We start from the raw sequence: 26,585 nt of genomic DNA on the forward strand, positions 1-26,585 counted from the left end.
AGTGAGCAGGGCTCTGACCGTCCTTCCATGCAGGACTCCACAGCACCTACTGGGACTCGATGACAATCCTTTTAGAAATCAGGACGAGATGGCACAAAACAGGGACATCTGGCAGGTTCAGCAGAATGGATCAACTGCAGATTCCCCTGTTGGTGAACTTGGCCAGCAAGCCATTTCAGCAGATGTTTGTCCTTAGGCATTGAATGCTTTCTGGATGCTTCTTCCCTCTGTCTCCCAGGAGCAAATGCCAGCACAATGGAAATTCACATAAACTCACTGACCAACATTAGGAACTGTTGACCTGACGATGAGCTTCAGTATGTGAATTGGGTTCCTTGAAAGAACAGAAGCTAATGCCTCCTCTGGGGAGTTATAATGAAGAAATGCAGAGTATAAGGAGCATTTGGGTAGTGTTTGTCAGCAGTGGTTAGGTACAGCTCATCTTCCCTGACGCCTGTGATTTGAATGCTGTATTGACTCTGCTCCATATACTTTCAAGCAGGTATATTAAAAATGCAAGAGGAACTGCATTTTGAGGGGGGGGGGAGAAGAGAAAAGAAAGAAAATAATTATTGTTACACATTGGAACATATTAATGAATACATTAATAATTGATCCACTGTTATGTTTTCCCCTAATAGTCATCAAAATCTGTATAAACCTGCACTACAATACATAACATCTCATTACAACGTTTGCTCAAAAAATCAATGCATATCTAAGTTATTTGTGTCAAAACTCATTTATTTCCACAATAACATGGACTGTCAAACCTTGACATCCTGTTAATAACATCCAGTGCATTTGCATATTATTCAAATATTTCCTTTTATGAAATGGGGGACTTTTACTTACACCGTCCTACTTGCAGTGCTTCGTATATTTGCACATTAGCTCAATTCACACAGTTATAGAAGGGTTACCTGTGGCAACTAATTATACTGCACTTTATGCATATTAATGAGCCTGGTGAGCAGCCGTCCTCTGTTCTATGTTGAGATGAGGGGGGAAAAAAAAACCAGTGTAAGTAGGAGACCTATTACAGGCAAAATGCAGGCGAGTGGAAGACAGATATTTTATAATGTTTTCTCTTTGATGCCCACAGCCTTTTAGAGCAGACTAACCTGAGTGGGAAAAATACCTCACAGCAGTCCCAGCAGCTTTGAGGTCAGATGTAAAAAATATTACTTTTTTTTTTTTTTCTTGATTTCTTTCTTGTTTTTGTTGTGCTTTTTTTTTTTTTCTTTTATTTTTCTTCTCTCCCTCTCTTTCCCCTTCTGCTGCTGCCTTCAGTTTCTGGTGTCTTTGCACCCAGGACTGAGAGCAGCACCTCACTCCATCAGCCCTTTGAGGTGTACCCTAGAGCCACCAGCCGCCCTGTGATGAAGCCATCCTGAAAAAGGCCTTTTCACCTGCACAGATGAGAGGGACAGGTTTTGTTTTGAAGGAGTGGAGACCCAGCTGGAGGCTGCTGGAGCGATTCCTGCAGCCAGGTGTCACAAGGACAATGGGAAGGGTTGGCAGCCTCACTGCAGTACAGGGAAGGGAGAGGGAAGGGCCACATCCTGCACATGCAAATGTTACAACTGCACAGAGATAAAGCTGTGCCCCTGCTGTGAAAATGGGAAATCTGTCAGCCCAGGGGTCTGGCAAAGGGCAAAAACCATCACCGGGTGTGTCTGAGTGCTCCTCAGCCAAAGGCTGGGCCCCGCTGCTTTCCTTGAGATCATCTCCACCTCCTTGGAAAAAAAAAAAAGAGATAAGCTCTGGCATTGTCACAATGGAAGACAGAAAGGGAAGATTTGATTTTATGCAGCAGCAGATGTCTCCTAAGCAGTAATCACAGTGTCAGATAGAAGAACTAATCATATTTCAGTAGCTTGTTCAGATCTCTGATTAAAATTCAGTGATACCATTCCTGGATCCTAAAATGCAACAGTCATCAGAAACAAAAGCGAATGTATCATAATTAATGCAATTAAAAGAGCCCTTTCCTTTCTCTTTTTTTTGTCAGTAAGCTGTGCTGACCTTACCAGAGATTAAAACCACTCTCCTAGGACTGAAACCTGACTCAGCGTGGCAGTAAGAAACCCTAACTCCTTATAACTGTCTCTAGGCTGGGAGTCCATAGGATCTTGTGCACTTGGGAAAATAAATAGTCTTGGTTGCTTGTGCCTTTCAGAAGAGGGGGGAAGGCAGATGGAGCTGTGCATCCAGCCTCCCTGATTTTCTGCTTCAGACAGTGCTGTCAGGGATATGGTTATTTACAGGACTGGCACTTAGCACCCCAATCTGCCCTTCCTAGGACGAGCCAAATCTCCAGATAATGCATTTTTTTTTCACAGTCAGGTCCTGGGCCTCCTGCCATGCAAATCAGCCAGAATTTGCTGAGTAATCCGGTTGTGAGCCAGGGCAGGGCCCATAGTTTGGGTGTCAATGGAGTGCTGGGGACACCCATGGATGGTGCTGGGTATCCCTGGGGCAGGTCCCTGGCCTAGGCAGGATTTGAATCAAGACACAAAGGGTGAGGAGTGAAATCAGACAGTGCTATTTTGTGCTGATTGTACTTTCAGGTCTGATACTTTGAGAGTTTTGACAGGGAAAATATTTCCAGTGAGGGTTTATTTGGCTTTGGATATGAACTATCTTTGGTGAAAACCAGAATGAAAATTATTTAAATGATACACATTAAAATAAATAAGCATTTTATCCCAGCTGAATGTAGGATAATATTTTTTGTAGAAAAATAGCTTTATCAGTTTTGCAACTGAGGACTTGGAGAGAGGGTCCAGCAACAAAGGGGGTGTTTGATCCTCCTTTCTCTGTTTACACCAGCTGGAATGACAATGCCCACTTCATTTAAAGCAGGACTATAAAAATTCCTTTTTACTCTACAGTGGCACTTGAGGACTTCTGTGGACTCTATATAGTTTAATTTAGCATCTTGGGTAGGTGGAAAGCTCCATTTGCTTGTTGTTATGAGAGCTTTGCTCTAGTGGTCTCCAGAGTAATTATTTTGTGCTGTATCCCACACCACCTCTGAGAAAAGGAGTATGAGTGAAAGGCTATTTAAGAGGTACAAGCATTTATTTTATTCCAGAGCTTCTGAACTCCGAATTGCTACTATTAGGTGCTAAAAAAAAATATACTCTGGTACTTCACTAGGAAAGCTGACAACCTGCTGTCTTATTAACATAACTCTAACATGTCTGAGAGATCCAGTGCAGCAGATTGATTATGTTCATGTCTCAGCCTCAGTACTGATGATGATATGCTGGTAAATATATCAATGCATCACCAGCTTCCAGCACAGAGTCTTTCTGTGACATTTTCTGAATGAGGTATGAGAATGAGAAGGGTTTGTGCCTCTCCTCAAGCAGTGGAGTTGAGCAGGCTGCACTGTTTGGCATAAGAGCACCTGGCAGTGATGATTAACTGTGGGGTCTCGGTAGTGTCTGTGTTGTAGAGGTGTCACTCAGACAAGCAACACAATAGGTTCATCTGCAGATCCCCAGAATTAAAAAATGTCAGTTTATGATGACTGCATTCTTCCTGAAGGAGCAGTAAGTGAATCGTGCCTGAGCCTGGCTTCACTGGTTCTGTTCTGTTCCTGGTGGAGTGGAGCATGACAGGCCAGGAGAGGAAAGTGGGTAACTATTGCCATGGTGAGGAGCATGGCCACAATCAAAAATACCTGTTTGATTCTTTTATAGACTTTCTACGTGACTAGACAAGTCATGTAGGTTTTTTATTTGAACCAAGGTGTAAAATGAGAATAACAGCGTTTGCTTTCTTCTGCTCTTTATCTACCCATATCGTGTCTAGCACGAGGGAGCTCTGTGTGCTGAAACAGTGGACTGGATAGGTACACAAATGGCAGCACTTTGGGACATCCTGCATAGGTTATTGCCAAAAAGATAACTTAGGAATGAACATTTCAGTTGACCAAGACTTCATAGAATCACAGAATGGTTTGGGTAAGAAGGGATTGTAGAGATCACTTAGTTCACCTCCCCACCATGGGAAGCGATGCCACACACTAGATCAGGGCTCAGGGCCTCACCCAGCCTGGCCATGGGCACTTCCAGGGATTTGGCATCAGTTCCATGGAAATGACACAGGACTTGGCTCTGAACTGTCAGATTTGAGGTCCCAAGGGAGTTTGTAACCAGGCACAGGGCAGGCAGTGGCCTGGAGAGCACTAGAGCAGAGATCCCATTTCATATTTGTTTGTAGTTGTTGAAATATTCCATTAAAGCCAACCAGCTCTTTGGACACCCATTCAGGAAGTGAATCATGGCTGTTCATACAGGTTGATCTAAGGCACTGAAATAAATGCCAAATTTGTAAGGCCAGTTTCATTAGCATCATGACTGAAACAGAAATCTCCCCTACTGTATTGGGTTTTTCTTGTTTGTCTTCAGGAACATTTCCCTCCACTGGCTATCAGAGCTCTGTAGGAGACCAGGCTTTTACTTTTGCATCAGTGCTAGCAGATGTGAACTCTCCAGAGCTTTTGGGATGATGGGTAGCTGTGGTTGACCCCGTAGCAAATTCTCGGGGCAGGTTCACCCAGGTGTCCTCACCAATGTAGGGATGTTTAAATGTGAGATTTTAACATTATTTTAGCTCTGAGTTTCTTTTAAAGCAGCAGCTAATACCTCTCTATGTCAATGAGAGTGGGAGAGGAAGTCAACTCCCTGAGAAGTGTGGTAATCCAGACAGGAAATTGAAGACAGACTGGAGAGAGGGGTCATTCAAGGAGCCCATGTGTGGTCTGGTCTGGCACCAGCTCATGTGTCCTTGGAGCTCCCTCTCTGCTTAGGCCTGAGCTGCCAAGGATGTTGGTGCTGCAGACTTGAGGACATCCTTGGCTTCTTGGGGAGCCAAGGGCTCCTGCAAACAGCACCACTGCAACGCCAACACTTACGGGATTTTATTGCCTGTGGTAGCAATTCTTCCCTAATGTCAAACTGAGCTGCTGTATCTTACAGGAAAAAACCTAAACAATGATGTATTCAGGCTGATGGGACTGGATTAACCCATTAATAAATAGGAGGTGAAGAGAGCAATCTTGTTGAACGTAATGTATGCTAATGATGTGACCTGGCTAATGGAGCCCTTTTCTATATTCTGTCATTGCGCACATCAATTATGCAGCCTCAATTATCATCCTGTTTTTGTATCATGTGGCTGAGAAATGAGACTTAATAGAGATGTTTCACCCAGTAAAATGCCTGATTAGGTTATGAAAGCAGAAACTCAAGGAAGAGAAGGGAAAAAAAGCCAAAAACCTTTGTTACATTATATCCTGATTTAATTAGCCAAAAGATATTATTCTTTGTAAGGGCTTTGAAGTTGTAGAAATATTGCTGCAGGCTCAGCAGCAGAGATGACTAACTGCCTAATACCTACAGCAAGTACCCTGACATAGCACTGGCAGACAGACAGATCTTAGCTAAACACTGCAAATCTGGCCAAGATCTCCATGTGGCTGAGATTCCCAATGAATGGGAAAGGGAAGAGAGGGACTTGTGAGAGTCAGAGCTCCAGTTATATCTGGGAGGGGAATGAGAGCAAGCCCATGCTGCTGGGTGACATCTTGGTGCATGTGGGGAATTTCAGGGGGTGTGTGGCTTTTGGTAGCAGTTCTCAGATAACAGTTCTCTTTGCTGAGTGGTCCTGTCCCTTGCCCTTTTTCTTTGTTTTTTAGACGTGGGTTATACTTTCTATAAGTTTTACTTTATTTTTTTTTTACTTTGGCAGCTTTTGTGTTCCTACTGCAAGCCTGGTAATGGGGATTCACCAGGTTCACTGAGATCTGTCAGGTTCCTCCTGTTTGCCTCAGGATGGTTTCAGGTATTTCTTGTGTTTTGACGTGGCTCAAAGGATAGTCAGCCCTGCAGGACAGGAGAGGGCCTTGGAGACAACCCAGTGTGTGCTGAGAAGTTACCAGAGGGAAAGAAAAAGGAAACCCTCACACTTTTTTTTGCAGTAGCTGAATCTGTGCAGGAAGTTGTGACCCTTGAGTTGTGTTTGCAAGACAAAACCTGTAGCTTTTGACAAGGTAGGAAAAAATGTAGTGGAGAAGGACCTAAACAGTGGGATGAAGGTGATTTATGGACTCTGGAATCCTTAAGGCAGACCCAGGCTCCATTGCCTGGTGACTTGACATCATGGAGAGTTCTGTCCCTTCCAGACTGTCTGAAGACACCTCTGAGTTTTCATCCATGATAGCAGGAGCAGGATTATAAACCCCATGTTTTATTTTATGTGAGACATAACCAGCCAGCTAGATCCCTGATAAAAATCACAGGTCTGATTCACACAGGTTTTGGCTGAAGTGCAGTGGCACAGAAAGCTGGTGCAAAGCAAGGGTGAATCAGGTCCTTGGCATGTGGAGTTGTTCTTTCCTTCCCTCAGGATCTCACCTGCTTGGCAAGGAATGATGTCACGCTCATCCAGAACACAGCTGGCATGACAAAACGCCCAGGGTGCAATATTTACTCACCTGTTCTTGGCCAGTCCGACTTCTAGTGCCAGTAAATAATTTGGGAGACCTGGGGGAGGAAATGAACACCTGGGCCCCATGTTCCAGCTGCATCTGTGCCTCCAGTTTTGGGGTGTGGCCAGAGAAGTGTGTTCATGGCCTGACTGCAAGAGCTGAGTTTGCAGCTGAAGCTTCCCCTCTTCACTGATGTTGCTTCTAAAAATGGTTGATATTGACCTCAGCTTTGAAAGGCTGCCTCTGCAGCAGCCAAATAAAACAGTGACAATACTGTGACTTGCTAACTCGGAGCAGCATCTTGTCACAAGCTGTGCTGTGTCAGAGGTGCCAGCAGCTCAGCATTAAATTCCCTTTTATCATATGTTTTGTGGATGGTTTAGCCATCTTCTGATGGCCTGCTCATCCCCAGTGCTGTGCATCTAGTATGGTCTAATGTGCACAAGAGGAGGCCCCAGTGAGCAGGAGTTGAGTGCATTAAGTTGAAATTGGTCAGGTCACTTGCTGTCTGTCTAAGGAATGGTGTTTAAAGATTTGGGATTATGGAAAATTAATTTAATTGATTTTTTTAAAATTTTATTTAATGTACCTTTGAACATCTCCAGCACTGGTGAGCTTTGTGCAGAAAAGAGATGGCTGAACCTAAAGAGGCTATAATAATTTCAAATTTGAAAACAAAATTAAAAAAGAAAATCAAGGTTTTTGCATTAAGGAAGCTCTTGTTAGGAGCAGTGAGGTGGATTAACTTTTTTCTCCTACAGATTTTTGAGTGTTGATATTTAAATAGTAGAAATTGGTCAGTTTTAATTTCCACATCCCCTTTCTTGCCCACATACACTCCTCACAAGCTTTATGCAAACTTCAGTTTGAATCTGAGTGCCTCTGTGGACAGGAATGGGGTTGTGCTTTTGAAGTTTGTGCTTCATTATTACTTTGTGTACTTTCCTGGTAACTTTTGTGCAGTATCCAGTTTATCCTTGCTTGATCCTTCGTGCATCTCAAATGCAACACGAGCTGCTTGGCTGCATGTGTTTCCTGACCTCCTTTTCATTTCTGTACAATGTCCATATGATCTATCATAGCTTTGAAAATTCAACTGCAGGGTAGAGATTTCTTTGCCAGAATTGATCCTTCTCTTTTCCTCAGAAAACCATCAGATAAAGGGATACTTGTGACAAATAACCATCAGAAAGATCACCACATTAGAAATCTTTTGCTTTGTGCTGTGCTAGCTCTGTGTAATTTGGATGGGTCCTCAGTTACTTGTCTTTCACCTTTGGGGTAATTATTTGCTTGTGAGTGACGAAGATTCTTGATCCCATTTTGACCTGCAGAACTTGTGACAAGGAAAGATTTGCCTTCAGGCTTTGGTCCACAAAAGCCTGATATTCCTTTTTTTCCCCATCACATTATATTCCTTGCAGAAGCTGTGTGAGATGAGAAGCTCATTATAGCTTTAGGGTCATCACTCAGTGACTTTATCCAGTGGCTTTTCAGCGCTTCCACAAGGGGATTCATATCACCCCTATTGCAATAATCTTGTATACATTGTTTTAATTTCTATATCCTTTTCATCTAGCTGCTGAGGGAAGAATGTTTTACAGCTCTTAATGTACTTAGCCTTGAAGCTTCGGAGTTAGAGAAAACTTCATTATGCCCAGGGCAGGGGTGGGAGAATTGAGGAGCAGAGAAAGGGAAGTGTTTGCTAATTCTCTGTCTGTGAGTGACTTGGTGCTGAATACAATCAAGGCTAATATGGCTTCAAGCAGTTCTTTTGTGTACTGTTCTGCTGTGTGATGATATAGCTTTTGTTTCACTAAGAATTGTTCTGTGCCTCTTGGCTGGAAGAGGTTGGGTTTTGCTAAACTTGGACAATTTGGAGTTTTCTGATAAAGATGAAAATATACCAAATATTTCGAAGTAATAGTCCAGGCACAGTGTTCTCCCCTTCCCTGTGGGGACCTGCTGCAATAACACATTGCAGTGGGAAATGCCTCCTGGTTCCAAGGTGATCATGAAAGCTGTGTCTTCACCAGACACCAGGCATCACTTACAGGCAGAGCCCAAACAAAACTACCCCAAGTGTCACCATCATTCCCCTCCTGACAGAGCCAGTGCTGTGGTGAAGCACTGAATTTAAAATTCTGCCCATTCACTTTCCATTCCAGAGAGTTTTGTGGGCTGCACAAGAAGGGTTATTGATAGTTTATCCAAATGTTTTTTGACAGACCCTTTCACACATCCCTCCTAAGTGGCACAGCATGCAGGGCTGCCTTTTATCACTGTTGGTTGGATGTTACCCAAGGCTGCTGTTCTGCCCTTGTTCATCACAAAATGATCCATAAAGCAAATTGGGATATCTAAATGCAGCAGGCTGTTCACAGATCCCACAGCAATTATTTTGGAGTGTTGCATGTAGAAATGTTTGCCAGAGGTGGAAAGCAAATTGTACAAAAATCTACTCTCTGCAAGTAGTGTCTGTCTCAGTCCACTCTCACTTGCTCAAGGAGGAGGATGCTCTTGGCAAGCCATCCAGCACTAAGCAGAGGACATATTTGGAGCTGAAATATTGAGTGCAGCCCATCATGGATTGTCCAAATCAGACTAGAGGACAAAATAATCTCTTTCAGCCTTGCTGTTTGCACATTCACCAGCCTTTGGCAGCCAACACAAGGACTGCTGGGCTGGAGCCCCTGTGGCCACTGGTTATCATTCAGTGGTCAGGATATGCTGAGCCCCCTGTCACTGACTGATCATTTAGGGCTTGAATATTGAGCTGACTCTTCTTTTTCCTTCTTACACTGTGGAATTATCCCAGTGGTCAGCCAGCTTTCTGCAGACCACAGCCAGGAATTACTTGTCCCACATGAGATCTACAGGTTGCTGTCTGGGAACTGGGGATTAGGACTCTGAATGCCAGCCCAGATGGATATATGTGTGTGCTCAGATATGTTTACAGTGCATGTCTCTGCAGGGATATATCATTTTGTGCATATATTGTATGTAGGGATGGTTATTTAGTATGTGACTTCTGGGTAATGTGGGTGATGATGACCTCTGTGCCTGTACATGTGGGTACTCTCTCTTTGTGCCTGTCTGTGTGAAATTTGGACCTCTGCTTTCCACTGTGACATTACCAGATCATTCCTGTGCTCAACTGGTTGATCTGATTAGAGGTGGCTTAAAAAAGGAAAGTGAAGTGAACAGGTGGCAGACATAAATACACAGCTGTGCATTATTGCTGATTTTATTGCTACTTTATAACACTGTCCACCGTTATTTTACAACAATTTTCTCTATTGGTGACATTGCTGTAAATCTCACTGTAAAGTGGCCCTAAATGTGCAATGAATTCTATTAAGCAAAATGGAGAAACTTAGAGAATCACTCTTTCATGATGAAAAGAGAGACAGGGAGAGAGCTGCAGCTGGGGGAACAGCAGCAAGCCATGGGGAAAGCATTAGGGGACCAAAAGGCTTGTTACATAAGGAGGTTAAATCTCCTCGTGTGGTGCTGTAAGAGCATCGTGGATAAAGCAATGGCTCTTCAGACCCACTAGATGGAGATGGAAAGAAGCATTTTCTCCACAATGATATTCCTGTAGCTGCCTGCTTGTACTTTGCTGGCATATTCAATGGCTTTTACTTACAGTATCTTAAGCCTGTCCTTAAAGCAATTACAAGATTTCTCCAGAGTCATATTTGGCATGTGCAGGTTATATCTAGGCTTTTAGCACTGGCTAATTTGCCTGGCCTAATTTTCTATATGTTCCCATTTATATTCATGGTCAGTATCTATTGTAGTTACAGGCTTTTTCATATAAAAGGCACCTCATTCTTTTCTTAATTTTATTGAGAATTAATACAGCTTCTTGTATGTCAGCAGAATGAAGCTAGAGAATTGGAAATATTTTTTCTTCTGAAAACCAGTATCTCATTGGCTCTGTCAATCATTAACTCTGCTCACTTTCTTTAATGCCTACAAAGTCTTTTGGGGTTGAGTCTTCTGCCTTGTACTGTGTGAAATATAGAATTCCTTCTCCTTTGAGAAGTCCAGCACCAATGCTTGCCCTAAGTCAAATGAAAACCTTACAAACGTCCTGCCATGAAAAATGTCAGTCTTTGAAATGTTTTTTCTTGGTGATCCAGTCACCTGCTTCTTCTGAAAGTTGATTTTTATCACAAAATGCAGCCAAAAGTTTAGAAATGTCTCAAACCCAAAAATGTTGGGATTGAGGGAAAAACAATCAGAACTTCTGGAACATAACATCTCTGTGATAAAAGGCCATGGGATGCCCAGGGATGCTCTGTGTCACATGGCTCCACTATGGTCACACCTGTAGGCTCTCAGCTCTTGTGTGCTCCTGCTTTTTCGGATACTCAGCCTTCCCAGAGGCCCTGGAAGCCCAGCTTTGCTAGCAAAGCCTGCAGAGAACAGCATTCCCATACAGTAATGCTGTTGAAATCCATGCCCACAGACCCACTGTGATGTGCTGGAAGTTCACAGGAAATTTCAGCCAAGGAGACACCACTGACATGGTGTGCTGCCTGAACATTTCTGACCAAGTGCTTTGGGTGACAATTCAGTGAATACCAGAAAGTCATGAAGCATCTTCTGTGTTGGGAGCTGACTGTCCTCATCATGCTCTGGAGTCAGCAGAGTGTTTGCTGTGTTTTCTGAATCTCTTTATTGAGGCTTAGCTAACAGAGCTCCCTGTGTGACCAGGGCAGGCTGAGAGCTCAGAAGCCATCTACTGATGGATGGAGAAGCACAGAGCTGCTGCAGTTCATTTGCCCTTGACCCCATGATCACCTCTTGGGCACTGGGCTGGCTCACAGTCCCCTTCAGCTGGACCATAACCTGAATTCCTGCACAGTGCCTGCTCTGTTGCTTGTAAACACTCTGAGAAAGCATGTTTGAGTATTGCACAGCTCATGCAGTAACACCCCACAGGGCCGTGCTGGAGCCACTGAGGCCGGAATCTCCATGCACGGTTTGCACTTGAAACATTTGCTCCAAGCCCTTGGAATGCCCAAAGACTGGCAGCTCCAGAGCAGCACATTTTCTTTCCTTCTTTGCTTTTCTTTTACCCCAGTTGTTTCTCAGTGTGTGGGGCAGAGATCTGTGCTCAGGTTTCTGCGCCCTCCATCTGGGACTGTGTGTCCCAGGACTTGATGAGCTCCACACCTGCAGCTCCCAGGCTTTGCAGGGCAGAACCTAAGACACTTGCTAAGCTGTTTATTTAGTGCTGCTGTCACTGTTCATTCTTCAAAGGAGTGAGATCAGGACCCACTTCAGCAGACCCTTCTCTCTCCACAACCACGTCCATGAATCACTTCTGAGGCTGCCAAATGTCAGCAGTGTGAACAGGAGCTGTAATATCTGGGGCTGCTCTTGCAGAGGAGCTTTCTCACGTACAGGCTTTGGCTCCCATACAAGATTTGTGAGATTTTTTAGGAGGTGATGATATACAGGATGCCAGAGTAAATGCTCTAATGGCCTGCTGTGGCTTCAATGCTTGCACTCCTCAAGGGAGAGAAGCAGTGCAAGTGTCATTCTTCTAGCAGGGACTTTTCCCACTGCTGGGTGGGGGATTTGTCCTGCCTGTGATCAGGAAACACCCATTAGAAGAAAATGGGTTTTAATTAGGTGGAGTTGCCTGTAGGCTTGAATTGACGCTGAGCTGTGGGGAAGGCAGGTAGCACTCCTGAGTGACCAGCACTTTGTCACACTGTCTCATTGGCTACAGCTCCAGGCAATTGCCCTGGTCACTTGTCCCTAAAACTGCCTCGGGAGGCTCTCTGCAGTTAGCAATCTGTTTGAATCCCCAGAGAGATTATTTACTCTCATACTTCAGCTCTTGCAGCTGAGCCTGTGCCTGGCCTTCATTCCAGAGCTGCCCAGGGGCTCTGTGTAACAGCTGCCTCGTTGGAGGTGAATTTTCAGCTGTGCCAGAAGAGACTTGCTAAGAAGTTTGTGTTGTACTTAGTCATGCTGCTTGGTTCCAGCAGTGTTATTTGTCCCCCAAGACCACAAATGCAAAAATCACTTACAAATGTATAAAAGCCCCCAAACCACTGAGCACCAGGTAGAAACACTCTTTTACAAGCCACTGATTGCTCCAAGGGTCTCCCTTGTATTGAAAACCCACCATTTGTTGGCCTGTTGAAACCAGATTCACAAACTACGTCTCTTAGGTGGCAAGGGGAGTTTGTTTCCAAATCTAAGTGTTGTCACCAAGTGTGTGTTAGAGTAGTAGAAAATAGGTATTTGTTTGAAGGGGGATTACACTTTCCAGCTCAGAAATATGTGGTGTTTTCAAACTGATTGCAGCTCTGTTTCTTCCTCAGGAGAGGACAAGTGTGTTTTCTGGCTATAAGCTAAAGTGGAAGGAAATTGCAGTAAGGGGTTTTTGATGGCATTTCAATGGCATCTTTAGAAAGCCCACAGATAAGTGACAAATATGTCCTTGCAAGGGATGGTCAGGGCTCACTAGCTCTGCTGCTTTCCCACTGGGAACCTCAGCCCACTGTCTGGCAGGGGCTGTACACACCAAATGGGTTTTCTGTGATAGGTGTGGGTACTTGCAATTACAGAAATTTGGTTTGCATAACAAGGACAGGGTAAAAAAAATTTATCTGTGTGAAGTCATGTACTGAGTACGAATCTAATCCTTCTGAGCTCCAGATCCTTGTGAACTAATATTTTATTCATTTTATTTCTCTAGTAGAAATGATTCCTCACAATGAGCATTCTTGTCTCCTCCCAGTTCTCAGCACAGCCAAGCAGCGAGGGGGGACAGGAAAAGGGATGATCAGACAGGAGTAGGGTGAGGAGAAGCCATGTGATGAGAGCAGACCAGAAAATTTCTCCTGTGTTTGAGTAAGTGGAAGTACTCCAGTGGAAAGAGTTTGGGATGGCTAGTGTTAAGTAGGAGGAAGTTAGAGGGTGGAAAATATCTTATTGAGGGCATGGAGAGAAGGGGAATAATCTGTCCTCTGTGAGGAAGTGACAGGGGAGTCGTGTTCAGTGGCCTCTGCCAAAGGAAAGGCTTTGAAATGGAAATCTGCAGATCAGTCTGACCTCCCAAAGTGGCACAAACAAACAACATTTTGGTCACGTTCATACGTGGCAGCAGCTTTCTGTGCTGGGGGAACACAACCCTGGCCATCTCCAGTACCCCTGCATGTGATAGACACGGGCAACGTGTTTATTGAAGGATCTGTCTTTTGCATGTTGTACACCCATGTATCTATTTCAGGGTAGAGCAGCTTCATTTAAACTGCCTGGGAAGATTAAATTATATTATTCTCCTAACATGACAAGAGGGTGACAGGCTCCTGTTTCGCTGCAGAGCGGAACACAGCGAAGCGGAACTGGGAACGTGTTCCTGCTCCCGGCCGGGGAGGAGCGAATCGATCCGAGAGCCCTGTAGTGCATTAGAAGGATGAGAAAGCAGGGATTAATTTCAACAGCCTGATGTAAAACATGAGCATCCCCTCCTTGAGCTAAATCACAAAGAAAGGTTTTGGGCCCGTCAGGTGTCACAGAGCAGGCAGAGCAGGAGACTCCGTGGTGCTGAGGGGGGTGGGAGAGCAGCAGAGGAACAGCTTTGGGTTTTCTAATCTTTGTTTTGTTGTCAGCTTCTGACCTCACAACAAAAAAAATGCAACTCTGCATAAATAATCCATCTTATTTTCCAGATGGGAGCAACAACAGTCCCTTGTTTGAGGACTAGCTGAGGGAACTAACAGAATTTTGTTTCTCCCTGTCTTTCGGCAGACTTGCATTGCTAAATTTTGTTTTTGATGGAAGTCTTGCAATGATCATCTCTGTGCCTCCTTTTCTTCTTAGAAAACCATAATTTCCCTACCTTCCAGGAATGTTTGACAGTTCCTGCATTAAAGACTGTGAGATGCTCAGATTTGGGGGTAATTCATTACAGGTGACTTAGACACATCTTTCAAATCCCTCCAGGAATGGTCATTCCAACACTGCCCTGGGCAGCCTGTTGCAATTCTTGACAACCCTTTTGGTGAAGAAATTTTTCCTAATATCCAATCTCAACCTTCCATGGCACAGCTTGAGGCCACTTCTTCTGTCCCTCTTTACCTGGGAGAAGAGGCCAATCCCTATCTGGCTACAATCTTCTTTCAGGGAGTTGTAGAGGGTGGTAAGGTGATCCTGATCCTGTTTTTTTTCCCCAAGTCTAATCAAACCCTTCCTCATTTCTGTTGCTCTTCTCTGGACATCCTCCAGCACCCCAATGCCTTTCTTGCAGTGAGGGCCCCAAAACTGAGCACAGGATTCCTGGGCTGTTTCCTCTCTGCTGAAACACTATTTTCAGGTATCTGCTGAGTTAGTAAGAAGTCTCAGCTCCTCCTGTTTTCTGCCCACACTGCCTGCACTGGGCAGATTGATCTCATCATCTTCAACTTGGCTATTGATCTCATCACCTTTTTTGGAGGGGGGAGATCTTTAATTCCTCTGTGACCATTCTCAGGCAGGTCTGTGGTTTCTGACACATCAATAACCCTTGTGTCTTTGCTGCCACTGTTAGCAAAGCTCTGGGAGAAATTTGTATCTGCCTTGGTAAATCTGTCTGTTCTCAGTTTTGGCAGGACCTTTAAGCCTTTCAGGCCTTTCAAGCTTTTCTCTAACAACATAACAAAGTCTTTCCAGTGCAAGTTTTCACATGTGCTGAGGAAATATTTATTCTGCTGTGAAGAAACTGTGGAGCTGTGCTGATGGCTTAAGCTCCTGAAGGCATCCATACAGTGGCAAAATCAGGCCTTGAGTTATGTCTGACAGTAAATCCTGCAGATTCTCATGGCTTGTATCAGAGGTTCTGTAGACTTTCTTATACCCCCTGTTCCTTACTGCTTACAGTTCTCTAAGGAACAGGAACACCAATGGCTGGCTCATATGCAGTCACTTGGATGTTGGAAGAAACTCTTGCTCAACACTGAAGGGACCCAGTTGCTCTGGGATGCTCTCTCAATTAGATGTTTGATTTGCTCTCAGGAGGAGGAAGAGGATTTTTTCCTTGCTGCTTCTTTCACACCCAGCTTTAAACATCTTCCTGGGAACACCAGTCCTCTGCATGCTTCCTCACAGGTGAACACCTCAGGGTCTGACTGTCTGGGACAACAGCTGCAAGCCTGCAGAGCTTGGAGCGTGAGGTATTTAGGAATAACGAGACCACTTTTTGTATTTTCTTACTCAAGGTCACTTCATGACATCAGGGGAATTCTCCTTTAGGGCCTGACACCCCAACATTGCTTAGCCACTGCTGGCTTGACTGAGCAGCTACCATGGGTACATGTGAAAGCCAGTTTGTTATGGGAGGTTGAATTCCTAAATACTCAAATCATACACCCAAGTGCTTACACAAAGCATTAGTTATGCTTAGTTCACTAACAAGATTTATGTGTGCTCTGTGCTAAAGGCAGGGAGAGCAAACTCTGCCACCAGAGCTGCTCTCTGACAACGCTACGTGTGCTGGGGTCAGGTACTGGGGATTCGTCACAAAGGCTTGACAAGTTTAACAATACATCAGGTAGATTTACTCTCACTCTGAGCTTAATGTTCCTCATTCTCTTCTAGAAATGCTCCTCTGGTGAGGCCTGCAGGCTGGGAAGCTGCCTTAGAGGTGTAATGGAGCTCACTCATGGCCATCATCACAAAAATTGTTCCTTTGAATATTGTCTGCAGCCTCTAAGAGTCAGGCTGTGAGAATCTAATGCCGCCAAGGTGTTTTTCTTGGTAGAGAAAAATCTCCCTCTTGATATTCAGCAGTTTCTTTATGGGGTAGTTTGGTCTCTAGACATGAGAGAATCCTGGCAATTTTGATCGCTTGAAGAGAATGTGCAGTGCGTGGTGCTCAGTACAGTGTGTCACTCTTCACATCACTGATTATGCTTTATTTTCTATTATGTTGAATGGAGTGATTCTATTATGGACAATCATTTTCTCTTTTTACTGTGGTTTATTTCGAGGATTCCTGCTGGAGCCCTATCTACAGAACATTTCTAGACTACAATTGACTATCTAAGACTGTTTCAGGAATACTTAATGGGCCAGCTGAAATTAGCCAATCTGAAGAAGTCAATTTTGGCCTCGAGAGCCCTCTGAGCATGTGCCATTCTGCAAGCAAAGGGAAAAAGCTCTCTGCTGTCAAAGTTTCAGTAGGTGTCAGTGTGGATTTTAAGCTGGATGCTCAGCCTGACTATTTAAGTTCCTTTCCTTTGTGAATTTACCATTGTCCTGTTCTGCTATCAGCCCTTGGTTCAGTTTAACCTCCTATTTCCACACCCTGATTAAAGGTTGCTGCTGATAGGCGATCACTAACTTAGATAACAGAGCCAGGATTCAGAGGGTGAGTGGTCATAAATCTCCACAAACCCATGACCCAAATATCCTGCTGGTGTAGCTGGGGGCTGTGAGAGACACACATCTGGGTGAGGCACAGGCTTCACATCCATCCTGGTGCGACCTTCAAAGTCCTTATCTGGCAGGAATTGCTAAGCCTGCATGGGAAGATCAAAAGAGCTCATCTTATTCAGCTCATCAACATTTGGGCCTGACTCTGGCTGCTGTCAGGAGCACAACAAAGGTAAACATGAGAACAAATAATGGCCAAGAAGAAGGATGGGCTGCCAGTAAGAAGCCATCTAATCCTCCAGAAATGATACTCTGAAAGAGCCTTCAGAGAGGACCTTGGGATGGGTTAGAGCAAACACTGAGCAAAGTAGAAGGCAGCAAGTGGTCAGATTGTTCCAGATTTTGGGCAGTATTTCAGTATTTTTTTTTCCTCTGATAATTATTGAAATATTGAGGAATAATTTTGTTTTTCCTCCACATGGTTTTGTTTTTTCATCTCTTTGAGACATAATAATTTGCTCATAATTCATGGTTGAAAGTACACTGAGCACTCAGGGTCTGGGAGAGAAAAATATCCAAGCCTTTCTCAGCTATTTTTTAGGTGGCCTTGTTTGAGTGGCCTTTGTCAAGTAGAGCGAGCACAGAAGATTGAGATCCATTCTGGAGCAATGCAGAGGTCCTCAAGAAAAGAGGACAGCAAGTTCAGAAAGTGAGGTGCATCCTGGCCAGGGCTTTTAACATTAAGCTTTTGCAGAAGAGTGTGGGTTGGGCTGGGGGACCAAGTTCCATCTGACAGCTGCCCACCATGAGAGTGAATCCAGCCCACAGCCTGGGGATGTGCTTCCCTCTCCTCTCTGCTGCCCAGAGCTGTTGTGCCTTTGACTGTGCCTTTTGCTCCGAAGATGGATTTCAGGGCTGATTTTGGCACTGGATCCCCTCTTTGGGGAAGAGCATAACTAGCTATTTCAGTAATGGTGTGAAGCAAAGCTTTTTTGTTTGCTTGTTTAAATGAAGAAGGAGTTAAGTGCATGCTTAAGTGATTTCCTGGTGCAGGATCCAAATTACAACTTTGTGATGGTAATTAAGAAGCCATTAGCAACAGAAAATTGAAAAGAGAAAGGTTAGCCCATATTTTATAGCAGCCCAGAGAAGAATGTGAGTGCCCCTCTTACTATTAAAATATTCCAATGCTTTCCCTGGTGGTGCTTTCCTTGGGAAACAGCACTTCACAGAGAGGCCTCAATGTGTGTGCCTGTAAAATCTCTGGTGTGTTTGATGTTGGCACTTCTCTGAAGATGTGTTCTTCCAACACAAGCCTGAGTCAGTAACAGACAGCTCAGAGGAAAGGCTGGGCTCCAGGAACAAACAGAGCTTTCCCCTCCTCCCTTTGAGGGCTTTGGATGGCAAAAAGAAGTGTAACCTGGCTGTTCAGTGTGTTTCTGTGCCGTGTTCAAAAGTCTGATGCGGAGGACACCAGGAGCTGTAATCGGTATTGAGTTAATTCCTGCCTTCATCCTCCCTGCCTTGCAAACTTCAAAGCAGCAAAGCTCCTCTCTTTACACCTACGAGCATCATTTCCAGAGCTGAGAGGGTAATTTTCACATGCAAATTCAAGAGGTGAGCTGGCCTTATCTGAGAAGGTGGACAAGCAGCTTAATGGGACAACAGCACCTCCTTGTCTTCCCAGAAGGGGAGCATGGCAGAAGAAATAAGATTTCCTTTTGCTGTTGTTTTAGGGGAAAATGCCACCTTGTGCTTTGCTTTTATGCTTTGAATGGTGTTGAATGCTGGAAAAATAGAATGCAGTTTGCCATCCAGAGCTCTGTATTACATTTTTCATAAGCTACTGGAAGCATAATGCAAGAAACAAAGACTTGGCAAAGATACAGGTCAGCTTTATAATTCCCCTCATTCTCAGGCATTTGAAATACTCAGATTTGTGGACATTAATCTTAGCATTATTGATGTAGTGGGAAAAACAGGGAGCAAATTTATGCTATGTACAGTCCTCGGTGTTGTTTTTTGTCATATTCTCTTTGGGAGAGTAATTTCTGTCATTTGTTATTTCAAAAGCTGCCTCCCTGGTCTTGAATTTTGGTGGTGTTTTTTTTTTTTTTTATTGACTGTAACAGCAGAAATATTGGGAAGTTATTCAAACCAGAGAGAAGTGAGCGTCAGGGGACCAGGCAGGACAAGAACTGATGTGATGATTTAGGCAGGTGCTGCTAAGACATCTAAGAAATCCACCTCTGGGTTTGAGTTGCTCAGCTTCTGCAAACACCTGTAGCTTGTGGGGCTTTTTTTAGCAGTTCCACAAAGCCTGCTGTGTTTTTTCAGTGCAGAAATGTGACTCTCATGCTTCCTTTTCTTGATTCTGTGTCTGGCTGTGCTGTCTGTCGGTGGCACATTGAGCAGGTTAAGAGTGGCCTCAGGTACAAACCTGTCTATAAACACAAACAGCCAAAGCTCACAAGCACTTTGTCCATTTCATTTTCACTGCAGAGGTTTGCTGCATCACTTTCCTGTGGAGGTTGTCAGGAGTGCCTGCTCAGGAAAACACGCCAGTGCAGGATGTTTTTGGGTGAGGGCTGTGCTTTTCACTGAGCTGACCATTTCTGAGGCTCCTCAGACAGGGTGCAGGGGGTGTGTGGTGCTCCCTGATCCCAGCACACAGGCCAGGGTGGGTTGGCTGCCACCTCTCTGCACCCCCCTGTCACCCCAGCTGTCTGTGAGAGACACCACTGACGACCTCTGCAGAAACTGAGGACTTAATTAATTGCTATGAACTCTAAGTCTGATTAAAATCAGCCGTTATTAAATTAAATAAGCTCCATCTGCCAATAGAGTGTGTGCCCTTCCACCAGAGACAGAGAGAGCAATTCAGAGGAGCATCTTCCAGATGATATTCCTGTTTCAGTTAAGGTGCAGAGAAGTGGCTCAGTCCTTAAAATCTAAGCCAGGTCTCTTGCCTCTAATGAATCAAACCCAGCACCAGGTGCTGTGTGAAATGGGAATAAAAATCCTCAATGGCTTGGGCCTCACTCTTCAGTGTTGGTAATAAATGAGAGCCAGGAACTGGCCTGGAATCACACTAAGGGTGAAATAGACCTGCAGTTTCATTCTCATTCTTCTTTCTAAGACTTCAGTTTGGATGACATTTTTCCTGGGGTTTTCAGGTTTCCCTGTGGAAATCTTAGAGTGAAGACAGATGTGATCTGGCTAAATGCTTTACTTCCATGGTTTTGTTCTGCTTTTTCATGCTCCTCAGATCCCAAGGTCAGTGAAGTACAGAGGACTTGACATTTATTTTTGCACGTATGCACCTCTCTTCCCACTTGATGAAGCTTTTGACTCACCCTTTGATATGCAACCAAAATGATGCAGAACTGAAGTTTAAGTATGGAGAAACCTTGGTAAAACAAACCCTAAGAAAGGAAGCTTATCAGAACTACAACAGCTGATAAGATAATGATTTCTTGTACTCCAAATCTCCTTTCCCTTCCTCAAACAGCCTCTTGGGGAATCTGGACTCTGGGTCTGAAAGGGTTGCTTGTCATCATTTATAAATCAGCCCAGATGACTTGCTGAGTAAGGGTGACCACTGGCCAGCTTTCTGATAGACCTGATAGAGCTCTGGAGAGGAAGAGGTGTCTCTGGGTAGTGACCCTGTCACCTACATTCTGTCACCTGTCTTTCTGTGCTGGTGGGAAAGCAATGTGGAAACTTTGTAATTCAATATCCACAAAAGGGCTGTGTGCTGCCTGGGGCAGGTGTGGTCATGAGGGACACTCTGGCCTTTGGTGGACCTCTGTGGAGGAAGAAGACAAAAATCCCAACCAATGCACAAATACCTCTTTCAATTCTAGTTTAGGTTGCCAGGCCTATATTCCAGCTTAGTGGATCCAGAGCTTCAATGAAAATGTCACACCTGAGATGTCCATCTCTATTTTAAAGGTTCCTCAGCCTTGCTAAAGTTCTGCTAATGGAGATAATTCAGCAGTTTCCCAGGGCTCTGAGGGAAGGCCTGGGTGTTGGCAGACAGATTTTCCAGAGAAGCTGGAGCTGCCTCATCCTTGGAAGTGTCCAAGGCCAGATTGGATGGGGCTTGGAGCAGCCTGGGCTGGTGGAAGGGGTCACTGCCCATGGCAGGGGGTGCACCAAGATGGTCTGTAAGGTCTTTTCCAACCCAAACCAGTCTATGATTCTATAACAAACCTAAAGCAGTGAGGTTTGGGGAGAAAATGAGGAACCAATCCTAATTTTCTTTGAGCCAGGCTTGACCAGCAGTTGGATAGATGGGAAAACTGTGTTTCAGAAGAGTTTGGGAAAGGTAATTTATCCAAAGGAGGCTTTTGGATGTTTGCATGCAATTACAGTTGTTTTAGCAAAGGGAACAGAATTTGCTCTTTGGATTTTCATTTCCATGCCCAGAGTTTAGAGTTGCAGGTACCACCTGTTAACACTATGCAAACAAAATATAATTGACTCCCGCAGGAATCCCTCTGAAAGGCAGCACCTTGGGATTAAAGTTGCAGAGCCATCTATCTAAAATGATGTGGCACATTTAATTAACGTGTCTAAAAATACACAGGCTGCAATCAAGCCTTTGCTTCTGCCCGTGTCTGTTCCCTGAAGGGGAATGCACATAATTTTCAAAATCTTGGGTTCTGTCAGCCACCTGTGAGTTGAATTTATTGATGCATGAGATTATCATAAAATTAATTTGGACACTGCTGAATTATGAGGTTGAAAACTGGTTGAGAAGTAGCTGCTCACCCGGTTTAAGCAACATGCTGTCAATAATGTTCTTTCAAGCCCATATGCAGAGCATTACCAGACAGCTCCAGTTACACACTGTGAATGTGGGGAGATGGGATGCATCCAGCCCCTCGTGGCAGGGAAGGAGCTCTGGAGTGTGGTGCTGGGAATCATTTGGAATGACTTGAGTCTGAGTGGCAGATAACCACAGACATCAAATGAATCTCACTTCTTGCCACTCAGGAGACGGATCTTTGCTGCAGAGTCAGAAAGGGGCACAGCAATGAAACTGAGGAGCCTTCAGTCAGAATGTCTGTCTGTCCATCCATCACTTAGAGTTTCAGGCTTTGTAGCCGTTTTTTAATTAAAAGAACTTGTTTTTGTTAGAGCTGTAGTAGGCAGGGATGAAGTGCAGTCAGCTAAGACTGCAGTGAAGATGTTAAAGGAAAGAACAAACAACATTTATTTCAGAGCTAACGTGGTCTGCTTAGGAGCTGTTCCCTTCTCGTGCTGGCAGGTTTTGGCATGGCTTTTTGTCAGTCCTTCACAGAGGTCCCTTCAGCCTTCAGGCTGCAATAGAGGGCCTGGAGTTAGATGCCCATGGTCTGGCTGAATTAATGGCTTTGCTCAGAAGCCCAGGTGGGTGATTTCAGGTGAGATTTTTCTCTGGTAGAGCTCCAGTGAGTTCAGTGATGCTCTATTGAACCAAACCAGCAGTAACACTCCTTGGAACTGAAATAATACTCTTCATCCAGAAACTTTTGAAACGTGGAAATGGAGTGGGGAAAGAGTGCAAATAGTGGGCATGGACATCCTTGGCCAAATTTTAAAGATCCCCTGTGGTACTGCACCCACAGTCCCATGGGACAGGATGCAGTGCTGCTGAGAAGGGGCTGAAGGGAATTCAGGGTGTGGAGCTTCTAACTCAGGCTCTTGTCAGAGCCAAGGAGATATTTCCTGATATGTTTAATTCATATTTCAAGGTTATATTATGGTCTAGAGATTGAAAAAGCCACTTCTGAGTAGCTGAAAATTGGGAATCGGCTGGATTGGGTGCCTGTGGCTCTTGGAAGCAGGGCTGTAGTGCACAGACCTTACATTTCAGCCTGGTTGTGATGGCTGCCTCGCTGCCTGCTGATTATCTGCCCTCGTTAGCACAGCAGTGTCACAGGCTGTCAGTGTCCTGGTAGCTCAAGTGGCCTCCCCAGCCATTTTTATAACTACACTTCAGGATACAGAGGTGGGTGCCAAGGTGACTGTTCAGCCTTAAAGCAAGATAAGATGCTTGAGAAAGCTTTAAATAAAAGCTAACCTGTGGCAATCCCTCGACAAATCATCCGTTTGTGAACTTTTACTTCCTTAATCTCCTCCGTCAGACAGGCTAAAGAAAGTCCAAGGGTGAGAGAGAACTATTCTAATTTAGACCATCAACTTCATCCCCATTATCTGCTGGGGCTGTCTGCAAAGGCCTTCTGCATGTGGGATAGCATGTATTAGAGGGCTGGAACTCCTTCAAAATGGACTTAAAATTAAAATCTGTAAAATATTTCCTTCTGGTAAAGGTGGGAGCAGAGAACTGTTGTGTGATGAAAATGTAAATTCATGTCTCTTCCACTGGATTCTTTGACAACAGCAGAGGCCTGTGCTAAACTTTAAAGGTACCTTTATGCCTGTCATTGCCAGCAATTGTTTTAGTCTGTGTTTGGGATCCGTGGGATTTCACAGGTATTTTAGGGTGCCTGCAATTATGTGAACTAATCTAATGAAGTCTGCTGAGGAGCTGCCATCCCCATTACCAGACCAGGGCTGTGCAGTCGGTGTTGTGAGGCTTAATGACTTTGCACAATGTTTAATTGTGCATCCTCTTGGAGAGAGGGTTCTGGCTCTTTTTCAAGACCTATAAATACTCTGGGAGTTGGCCTGGTTTCTTGTGGAGGACTGTGGGCACACGTGTGCTCTGTAGGGAGCTCCTCCCCATACAGAGCCTGCAGTCAGCCAGGCTGTGCAAACCACCACAGAGAGAAACATCCCCAGGCAGGAGGGTTTCATTTACTTTTTCACCTTTCCAATTGCCTTACAAAAATGTCAGGAGGCCATTAAGTAGCTCATCTGTCCCCCAGTGGGTGTCCTTCCCTGAGGTGGGGAGGAAAATGTTCAGAGCTGGGTTGGATGAAGCAAGCTGAGTCTTTCAGAGAAAGGCTGGGGATGTAGAGAGGAGGAAAACAGCCAGGATTGTGACTAACAGGGTGAGCTGTGAGATGTAACAGCCCTTGTGTCACTGAATCTGCCCAGGGACATGCACAAAGGACACATGGAAGGGGACTGTGACTCTCTGCAGGGTGATGTGATAAGACAGAAACAGCCCTTGTATGGGGGGTTTACCTACTGGAGTTCTGAGGGAAAGAAATTATTACTGCAGCTTCCAGGAAATGCACTTTATTAATTTATTTTGCTGCTTTTCCCCCCATGAGCAGGGGACTGAGAGCAAGCACACAGCTGATGGCTGGGCAGCCATCCATGGCTGTGGGTCTGTCTGCATCAGCAGGAGGCACTGGAAAGCACACCAGGGTGACCACCAGCTCCCATAAATAATTTCTCAAAATTCTTTTTATAGCAGACTCTGAATAAGTCTTTTGAACTCCAAAGTAAATGCTGCTTCTGGAACTTCTCAGTGGATTTTTATTAGAGCTGGCTGAGGCTGGAGGAAACAGCCCCTCTGACGTCAGAGGTTTTATATCAGGCTGTTTCCATTTTTATACTCTTCTCCTCTGGGCATTTAAGGCATTTCCGCTACAAAGCAGATCTGCCTGGAACTGCTTCATTCCCTTTTGCTCTGATTTACAGCAGATAAAAGTTCCTGCCCTATTGCAAATTACTAGGATGGTGTTTCAGTCTAATTCCAGGTGTCACTGGGGGTTTATGTCAGTGGATATTTAGCTCTTTGGAGCATGAACCTTGGGCAGAACAGGTTTTCCATAAATAAGGGAGAAGAGATGCTGAGCCTGTTTCTGGGGATGCACGACCACGCTCCCCATCCCCACACACCGTAAAACGCGTGGGGCTGCATCCCCTGGCTCCCATCCAGGGGGCTGAGGCTGTTTAGCTGCAGCCAGACTTGTTGCATGTGTTCTCCATTCATCACAAGCCGTGCCTGGGCTTGGCAAGGGCTGCCTTGGCCACGGGCAGCAGCTCTGCCAGGTGAGCCATTAGCGGCTGGGCTCGGCTGGGCTTTCCTTCCCGCGGGTTCAGCGGCGAAGGCGCAGCAGTGGGGATGGTCTGACACGCAAATCAGAAGTGTCACCTCATTTAGCCAGCCACTCTTGGCTGAGAAAGAACCTGGACTTGTGCTCGGACCTGTAGGAGACCAGATGGCTAACGTGGTCATCAGCCATTGTGCCGTAATCCCCCATCCAAACTTGGCTTTCCATGGGAGCAGGAGTGAAATGTGGAGTGTTAAATACAAAGCAAAGCAGAACCACTCCAGTATAACCTGCAGTGATGGGAATTCAGGGCTGCTTTTAAGCAGCAGGGTTCTTAACTCCAGGCGTTTTCTATGTGGTTTTATTTCCCAAACCCTGCATTATCTTGTGTTGTGGTTTAATCCGGGACATCTTTTTAGGAGAAACATTATTTCCCTTTGGCAGTTTCTCTTCTCTTCCTCAACTCCCCACATTTTTTAAGCTCTCAGTGGGGAGATTAAAATTTATACTTGTTGGAGCTCTGTCTGCCTTTATTTCCCCCCTTTCCTAATTTTTTTCCTAATTTCCTAATTCTAACACATCATGTTCAAATAGCACTAATTAAATCTGGTCTCACTTAAAATGCAGTCCTGCCTTCAGCAGGCAGAATTACACCTGGACCTTTCTGAACTGGTGAAATCAGTGGCACTGCTCATTGGCTGGGATAGTGTTGGTGTCCATAGCTCAGTCAGGTCTCTGGTAATTTGAGTTACAGTCAGTGCTCCTGTCTGTCAGGGTGTGTTGGCTCAGGAAGTTATGTGAGCATGATTCTGTCTTTGCTCTGGCTCAGCTCAGGCTCAACATCAGCTCAGTCACCCAGGACAGGGAATTGCCATTCAGATGCTCTGCACTGCTCTGCTGGCTTGGAAAAGGTGTGTTAGCCCAGGAGCAGTGTCCAGCCCACGTGAGAAAGTCCATGGAAGTGACTGAGGGAGGACATGGTCAAAGCTGGCAGCCAGAGTCCCTGTACCACTGCTTCTTGGTGTCAGGCTTGTCCCAGCCTTTCAGTACCCACAGCATGAGAAATTGCAGGTAGGTTCCTGTGCAAGCCTTTGGCTGATGTGTACAGGACAGTGGGGTCACTTCTTGGATCAGCCTCTCGTGTGGACTCTGCTGGGGAGGAGGTGCTTTCCCAGCCACCTGAACTCAGCATGTGCTTCCAGCTGCCTGGGGCACTTTTTCTCATGACTGTCCTGGACTCCTCAGTTTCTGTGCACAGCTGTCTTTCAGAAGTGGCTGGATTTAATGCCATGGGATTTTTTTCCCCCCTCCTTCCAGAGGTTTTGGTACCAACCATTGCATTTCTTTCCAAAGAAGAGCCTCTGCAAACTCCCCATGAGACTTTGAGTTTGCAACCAACCCGTGGTGCAGCAGCAATATCATGTGCTGAGACAGATATGCAGGTAGTAAATAGCTTTGAGAATTATTTGGAATAAAAGATACATATCCCATATAAATGTAATAGAACAAATTATTTTTATTGCTAGGACTGTGCTATTCTATTTCTCTTGGGATAGGAGACTTGCTTAGACCCAAGAAAAACTGCTACTGCCTCTGTGCCTGCCTCAGATTCCTGCTGCACAGATAAATACCATGGGAAAGCACTTGTAATACAAACACTTGTTTATAGGCAGACATTTAATTATCATATTACAGAATTCTGGAGACCAGCTGCCACATGAGATTTCTGGCTGGGACAC

General features: G+C 44.9%; 1 long non-coding RNA gene across 5 annotated transcripts in view; it reads left to right on the plus strand.

The window, feature by feature from the left end:
* LOC147650657 (uncharacterized) overlaps positions 1-26,585 on the plus strand; it is an 83,581-nt gene that overhangs the window by 35,149 nt on the left and 21,847 nt on the right. The window lies entirely within an intron of this gene.

This window comes from Cyanistes caeruleus, chromosome 13 (assembly GCF_971803275.1).
Source record: "Cyanistes caeruleus chromosome 13, bCyaCae1.hap1.1, whole genome shotgun sequence".
Lineage (NCBI taxonomy): Eukaryota > Metazoa > Chordata > Aves > Passeriformes > Paridae > Cyanistes > Cyanistes caeruleus.